We start from the raw sequence: 8,579 nt of genomic DNA, 5'->3' as shown, positions 1-8,579 counted from the left end.
TAATTGACCTTGTATGCTTTCTTCAAGCAAGTTCCTTTTCCTATTGTGCAGCATTCAAATATAAAACTATATATTGTATAAAAAAAAAAAACATGGCATAGTAATCTTTCATCAAAGTGTAAAACCTGGCTGCACCTGTAAAAAGACTTTCCTTTTCTGATTACATCATCAAGGCCTCTTATTTTTCAGCACCCCCTGCTCTTAAATCTGGTATGTACCGCCCATATTTTCATCATCCGATGAATTCCCAATTAATGAAATCAGCAAAGTAGGCTTTGAGCAAAAAGAAATAACTTGCTCCGCCTCTAAAACAATGTTTTATCTTTGATTACATCACCAAGCCCATACTTTTAGCCCCTCCCCTTCAACCACCTGACTTTATTCCGACGAGTACAGTTGACTTTTGTCATGATCCAATCAATCCCCGGTCAAAGAAATGTGCAACATAATCTTTCAACAAAATGAAACAACTTATGTCTCTAAAACAACTTGGTTTCGGATGACATCACCAAACCCTTACTTTTCAGCCCCTCCCCCTCAATCAGTGTGCTTCATTCTGATATGTACAGTGTACCTTTTTCATTATATAATCAATTCCCTTTTGAAGAAACAAGCAACATAATCTCTCATAAAAATGAATTAAATCGCTCCATCTCTAATACAATTTTCCAATCTTGATGACATCACCAAGCTCATACTATATAGGCCCCTTCCCTTCAACCACCTGGCTTCATTCTGATTTGGACAGCTTACTTTTTTATGATTCAATCAATTTATTCTTTATCAATGTATTCTTTTAGCAAAATAAATTTACTCATTACATATTTAAAAGGGTCATGAACTGAGAAGCCAAAATTCCCTTGATCTTTTGACATATAAGAGGCCATTTTGCTATAAACACATCCTGTAAGTTTCAAAACTCAAAACTTTCTTGTTAGTCTAAAAACAGCTTATACTGAAACCAGGCCAAAATGACAGCTTTTGGAATGTTCTACTCTATAATGTAATAGTGTGACTAAACCCCGCCTCCGCAGAAGAAAATCAACGGCTTCTTCCACATCACTGCCTGTTTAGCCCCGCCCACCAATTCACGCACGTAGTGTTTACAAGACAGGCAAACTCACAGGTCTACGCAGAAACCAAATGATAAAGATGGCTCCGAAGATAACAAGACACTGTGCAGTGCCAAGTTGTGGAAAATTCGGTTTTTGCGTTGCCTTTCTTCTGATCCCAACATTAGGAAAGAGTGGATGAACTTTATTTCTAATGAAGATCCAGACTGTGTCAGTAAATCTTGGTCCTTTGTTCATTTCATTTTACAGCAAATAAATTTACAAAAAAGGCACAAATCAGCACGTGATTTTCAGAAATATTGCAACTAAAAGACGATGCTGTGCCAACTATATTGGATCTGACAGAAATGTCGCAACACATGTGATTAACTGTTTTTGAGTTTTTATGCATTTTAAACCTTAATCACTGCAGCGTCCATCTGTGAAGGATGTAGGCTGTCAAACATACACAACTATTAGCCAATCATAGTAGTCAATTCTGAGTCTACAATCTGCCACACCTCTTCAAACAGAGCGTTCTGACGAGGGTTAAAAACAGAACAGAAAATAGCTTATTACTTCTAAATTATGGTGTTTTTGATGCAAAAATCTTGATAGCATTATAAGTTAAGGTGACCAGATGTGCCATTTTTCCGGGGTCACGTTCTGCACGGAATATCTGGTTACCTTATTATAAGTGGACCTCAGAGAACAGTACAAAAAAAAAAAAAAAGATCCCTTTAAAACAACTTTCTGTTTCTGATGACATCACCAAGAACTTTCTGTTTCCAATGACATCACCGAGCCTTTACTTTTCTGCCCCTACGCTTCCAGCCACTTAGCTTCATTTTGATATGTACAGCCTACTTTTTTCATGTTCCAATCAATTCCTAATTAATGAAACCACAAACAAAATATGTCATCAAAAAAAGCAGATAAGGATTGCGAACCCCATTTCATGTTGATTTTATATTGCAAATATCACTATGACTAGACTACACAGATCGATCTAACCTTTTAGTTTTAATTTACCTCTAATTAGGACTTGTGTTACGAACTGTTCCTTCTGTGAGAGATTTGGAAGCAAAGGGTTGTTCGACTTTACCATCAACCCCAAATCCCAAACTGGACTAATACTGACATCAATTCAAAACCTTTATCATCAACCAGCAGCCGTCATTTCAAAGGAAATTCTAAGAAAAACAACAATGAAGGACACGTGTACTGGCTGTAGGCTGGTGCAATGGACGTGCAACATCATAAAGTCCTTGGGGCTTTTCCTAGTGCAACTAATTGTGATATCAAACAGTTCCCTGCTGCCTACCTCGGCCGACCGGTGGTCCGCAGACACTCCAGCAGGTAATCAAGTGTAATTAAGCCCCCTGGCTTGCACACTGGCAGAGGGCATTGAGACTTACAGCGCTATGGGTCGCTAGCATGGCAGTTCCCCTGCTGCTAGCGAGCGCCAGAGGCGCACTAAAGGGGGAAGCAACGATGGTAGGAGGCACAGGGAGGAGAACAGCGGGCTAATGGTTGATACAGGTCGTAATCAGGGTGGAGAGGGGAACGAGGAGGCAGGATACGACACTCTAATGCTAATGATGCCTTGCTGGGTTACTCCGTTGCAACTTCACAGTTGGTGAGAGGATGAGACATTGTTTAGCGTCTGGTTTCCAGCGAACAGCTGGCTAGACTAATTTGCTGCATATTACATAGAAAAAGAGAAGCACAGAAAAATGAGATATTGACTGCGGTTGCACTCAAAGAACTAAATGAATTCGGATGCACCCAATCTTGCAGAATCAAAGAGCTATGTGTATAAATAAGCAGCCTAGCTGAGGTAGAGAAATTAGTTCTCTTTGGAGCTAGTCTCCAAACCCCTTCATTAAACATCATGACATGCTCGTACTGTTGAATAAAGCTGTGCAAATCTAGCAGCAATGTGAGCAAAGAAACGGTAATGCCCAGGGCTACAGCATTCAAATATTAAATATCATCACAGAGACCTACCGGGCTTCTGAGTAATAGCTGAAGAACTGACGTTCTTTAAATGTTGATATTCAATTAGCCACTGTTATGACCATTTTTCATTAATCCAAATTCAAATAAAGTGTTGGAGAGTAACTTACTAAAATTAGCAATTAAAATTAAAGAATTAAAAAACTACATTTTTCAGTGGTTAAACCCTTTTCAAAAAGTAAACAAACTAGCTTTTCTTTTTTTCTTTAATGAGTAGCAGTGTATCATAGCATAGGCTTATGCTACATGCTATTTTCACACAGTTTTACAGCCAAACAAATTGAGGTTACACTTTCTCCTAACATGCTCGTAGCTTACTACTTTGTCAAAAGGTTACCTTGAATGTAACTTAAAATACAATTGTAGCTTAACGAGTTGCAAAGTAGATGTATACTCTGAACAAATTTGTGATGGTTATGGTTTGCTGGCATGCCAGTTTCCTTGCAACTAGCATGTGCTAGAGGTGCACTAAACATGAATCAACAATCAGTAAATGAATCCACACATTCAAAACACATTCCTCCAAAAAATAACAACCAAAAAAAACAATCATACAAATCAACAATACCCCAGCACAAAAACAAAGCTCTCAAAAAATTTTAGCAGCCACCTGTTTTAGATTTCTGAGCAAACAACAACAGAAACATTTTCTGAGCAAACATAACAACAGAAGTGAATTTTGTTAGATTTGCATACTGTATAATGCACAAGTAGCACATCAAACTTAAAGGGATAGTTTACCCAAAAATTACTTTTGTGAACACATGTTGACTGACAGGGAACAGAAGAATTTGTTGAATAAAGTAATATTTTTTTGTTTTGTTTGTGCATAAAAAGAATTATTGTAGCTTCATGAAATTACGGTTGAACCACTGATGTCACATGGACTTTTTTAAGGATGTCCTTACTACCTTTCTGGGCCTTGAACTTGGTCATACAGCTCTCAGATTTCATCAAAAAATATCTTAATTTGTGTTCCAAAGATGAACAATGGTCTTTTGGGTTTGGAACGACATGAAGGTGAGCAATTAATTACAGAGTTTTCATTTTTGGGTGAACTATCACTTTAAGTATGAATTAAATGTGGATTCTGGATTTAAAATCACATTCTAAGGCACCTGACGTGACTAAGGGGGTGTTTACATGACACTGTATTCAACTAAAAATTGAAAGAAAGAAAAAAAAAATATGAGTTTGGGCTGTTCATTTACGTGACAGTGGATTTTTGAGGACCTGAAAATGCTTTTGAAACTTTTTTGAAAATACTGTAGGTTTCAAAGTGCAAGTTTTTGAAAATGATGCCTTTATTATCTCTGGGTAAATTACAAAAACACAAATTTGTGAAAATGGTGGCATCATGTGCATGCGTATTATGTGTTCAGGTTTGTAGTGTTTCTTTTGCGTTTTTAGAACATCATTGTCACATAAATGCACCCTAAATGTGCACTCACATTAGCAAAATTTTGTGGGGAAAAAAGGTCTATTGTAGTTTATAAGTAGTGTCAAGGTATGCAAAGACTTCTATTGATCAGTGCCACAAAATCACATGACCAGCGTGAACTCGTTGTGAAATCTGCATGGGGAAATCGTTCACCCTCATGCAAAATTCCAGATTATGTTGATTCCTGTTGAAAGGACTAGATTTCACCTGCAAAAAGCTTCTTCCTATGAATTTACTTTGTTAGCGAAGTAGAGCGCCTCAGTGCAGGAGACCAGCTCCACAATTAGGAGGAGGTGGTCAGTTATGATTGTGTTTGCAGTAATATAATAGCTCTGCATGTAAGGAAGATGAGTACAAATTGTAAAATACATAACAACGATTCTAATGAGTACTGAGACATGGTACAGGAAAGGCTCCATTCATGACTTCCAAGTTTGAGCCACCCTCTCCTTTCTCCCCTCCAGCACATCAATGGGAAATCAATGGTTGTCTTAGAAAGGTGTCACAGAAAAGCTATTTCTCCACGTTTCAAGAAAAAAAAGAAGTCGTCTCCGTGCCTTGAATTCCAACTGCCGTCTCTAGTCCGGTGGTGGACCCATTTTATTGACTGAAAAAGGATATACTATACAAAGAGAAGACTTGAGAACATCAAGCCTTGTAGGAAAGTCAGGCACTGATAAAATTAATTTCGTCGTCTTCTGTTTGGTTGCCACAGTGGCACGTTGAGTCTACTACTGACAGAATTAGCACAACTTCACTGTTTAGACACTGTCAGGTCTGGTGAGTCTAATTGTAAAGTTTCTGCATGCTTCTTAACACAGCGGTGTAAACATTGGAACTGCGAGACAGTTGTTTATCTTAGTCACTTATTACAACATTAAGGTTTTTTTGCTATTCACAGTGTTTTTTTTTTTGTTGTTGTTGTTGTTGTTGTTGCTTTTTTAAGAATATCATAGCAGCAATATAATCAGTGGTTCACAAATCATGACTTGAGAAAAGAAAGAAAAAAAAGAAAGAAAAATCATTTAAATCCAGTTTAGCCAAGTTCTTAGATATGTAATCTTTGTTTTTATGTGGCTTTGAAAACTTTCATACCAATTTGTAAAATTGAAGAATGACTGTAAAATTAAAAAATTAAGATTAAAAAATAGTCAACATGGCTAAAATATTTATAATGTAATTAATTTAATGTTTTTGTTTTTTCTTTATAATGATATCTAGCTAGTTACTTTTAGTTTTTGAATTAATCATTTTGTTTATTATTTTATTATTATAGTAAATAATATTAAACTCATTTAATATTAAGTTAAGCATAAATTCAATTTTATTGAATAACTTTATTGATCAGGACTAAATAAATGTCCCATTAACAAAAAAAAAAAAAAAAAAAAAAAAAAAAAAAAAAACTTAATGCTCTAAAACGATGCACAGTAAAAGAAAATGTGAACCAGATTAGGTTATAGGTATAACAATGTTTGATTTTAAAGAGATCACTGTAAAAATAAAACACTAAACAAACTTAATAAAATCCAGTAAGGGTCCCGAAAAATACGAGAAACATCGAATGAATGCAACTGCAAAGCAAGTGCATTTACTGAACAAATTGCAATCCTGCAATTAGACTTTCAATGCCAGGAAATATTACCATGCTAATGAATGTAAACTGAATGTGGCAAATGCAACCTATTGTTGCATCTCTGTACAATAAATGCTAATGCATCCTGTTGGTGCGTGAGCATCTGATTGTACATTCCACTTTTCCCTTTTACTTTTTTGCATACTTTTACATACAGCTTCATCACAAAAATGAGACACTCGCATATCTGCATACAGATCGACTTGACGAGTGCATCGAGCAACAAACGTCTCAACTCTATAAAATATGCTAACCATATGTAAATAAGACAGTTAGGGGATGTTTTCCTATCACATACTTATTGTAAACTATTAGACAGTCCTCAAAAAACAAGGTAATAGTCATCTAGAAGAGGAGAACAGAGAAAAATTAGTCTAAAGGTGGAGAGTTTCTGATTCCAAGTGCAAGAACAACCCCTAAGGAAGCCATTGTAGATCAGTGAGCTGTGCCACAGAGACAACTTAAATGAAAACAAAGTGAATTATCTCAACCTTGGAGTCGCAATGATGCCAGACCATCTCTTGAGCTCTATTGATCTATTGGCTGCTGCACACTGGCCTCTGAGGTACTTTCATTACAGTAAACGCTGTATCCTAGCTTATCTTCTGCCATTTTCCCTCTCACCATCATTTCATTGTTTTGCCAAGCTTTGGTTGTAAAAGAAAACTGACAGATGGTGGGGAAGATCAGAGAGAATTTAAACACTTTTTGGTTTTTGGTCATTCATACAGAATATGTTTGAAAATCTTTCACATATTAGCAGTCATTACCTGTGCCTGTGGAAGACAAAATATGATATTTTGCAGAATGCGTTTGCCTATATAATGAAAGTCAATGAGGTCCAAACAATAGTTATGGACAACTAGATGAGCAAAGTCCAGCAAAACAGAAATGGCATTGGGCTCACAAGCCGGTCATATAACACAAGAATCCAAATGTTTTCATTTTGTGCCATATTTGTAACATTTGTTTGCATTACTATTATTCATTATGTAGCCTAAACATGGCTTTATACTTCACTCATGTTCTAATATCTGTGTAAAATCCTTCACATGCACAAAGGACTTAAACAGTGCAACTTTTATGTTTGGTTGACTGCATTTTATTTTGATGATGAATGGCTGAAATGTAAAAAAAAAAAAAAAAAAAAAAAAAAAATGCACTAAGAGTGTCACAAAAACGAGCTTAGCCTATACTTGTTGCACAGTGTTTTTTTTTTCTTTTGTAAATCTGTTAATTATATTATAGCCTGTTATATATTTAGTTTGATCCTATTTACTTTATTCCTTTTATAGACTTAATTTCTTTTTTTCTCCTTTCACAGTAGCGCTGCAGCTGCTAATGAGCTTCGTTTGACGGTCAGGAAAATAAAAATGAACAAAATGCTGTCATTCTACAATTCTCCATTGTATTTACTATGCTGCACGCAAGTTCAGGTAACTCAAAAACTTGCATGCACAAGCTGGGACCAGACATGAGATTTGATCATAGCCACCGCTCACGTCCAAATTTTGCGTTGAAACGATCGTACGGCCAATTTTCTGTCACGCATAAATGAGGCCCAGTGTATCTTTGCAGATTAAAACTGTTCATTTCTTTCCCCAAAAACTCAGATGTACAATGGATATTTATTTTTAGGCAATAAAATAAAAATTAATCAATTATTGCTTGATTTCTTTCTACACAATTAAACTGTGATAGAATAAAGTATTATTTTGACACCATTCACCTTTAATGATTTAAAAACCTTTTATTACTGTGTCGAGTTGCACAGGTAGAAATCTCTAGTCTGTTGAATTTCCTGCTGTGAGATTATGTGTCCTTTTTTTATGCTATGACAACATATAATTCAATTGAGCCATTTAGACGTCTCATGCTTCACTCGACAACTTCAAGCATGTGATTTCCTCCTGAACATGGAAACATATTCCCTTAAATTGTGCTATTGAAGAACACGAAGGCAACTGTGAAACCCAACAGGATTTTGCGCCTCAAAAAGCACAATTCCCCGTCTGCCGTCACCTGCAGATTTCATGCATTTATTATTAGAGCTGAAATTTGATAGACGCTATCAGGGGACGACAAACCAACAACATGAAAAAGGGAATGGAATCGTCTTGCCAGGTGCCCAAGTGTACAAACCTGAATATCATTTGAATGTTAATTGAAATGAACTACATATGGTGTGGCCCAATGTTTAGAGGATAAATCATTTTATGTGAAAAGGATTTTTTTTTTTTCATCATATGCATTTGTACAGGTGAGGTACTGAAAATATAGGTACAGTATGTTAGATGACTCATTTATCAAAACATACCATATAAATAGCAAGTAATAATTTCAGTGAGTCATGCAGGTATAAATCATGTCAAATCTTCTGATATTAATATTGTATTAATGTACTCTCCTCTCACATGGGTGATGGTAACAG

This window comes from Cyprinus carpio, chromosome B22, assembly GCF_018340385.1.
Source record: "Cyprinus carpio isolate SPL01 chromosome B22, ASM1834038v1, whole genome shotgun sequence".
Lineage (NCBI taxonomy): Eukaryota > Metazoa > Chordata > Actinopteri > Cypriniformes > Cyprinidae > Cyprinus > Cyprinus carpio.
The sequence above is the reverse complement of the archived record's forward strand: the minus strand, read 5'-3'. Positions refer to the sequence as shown.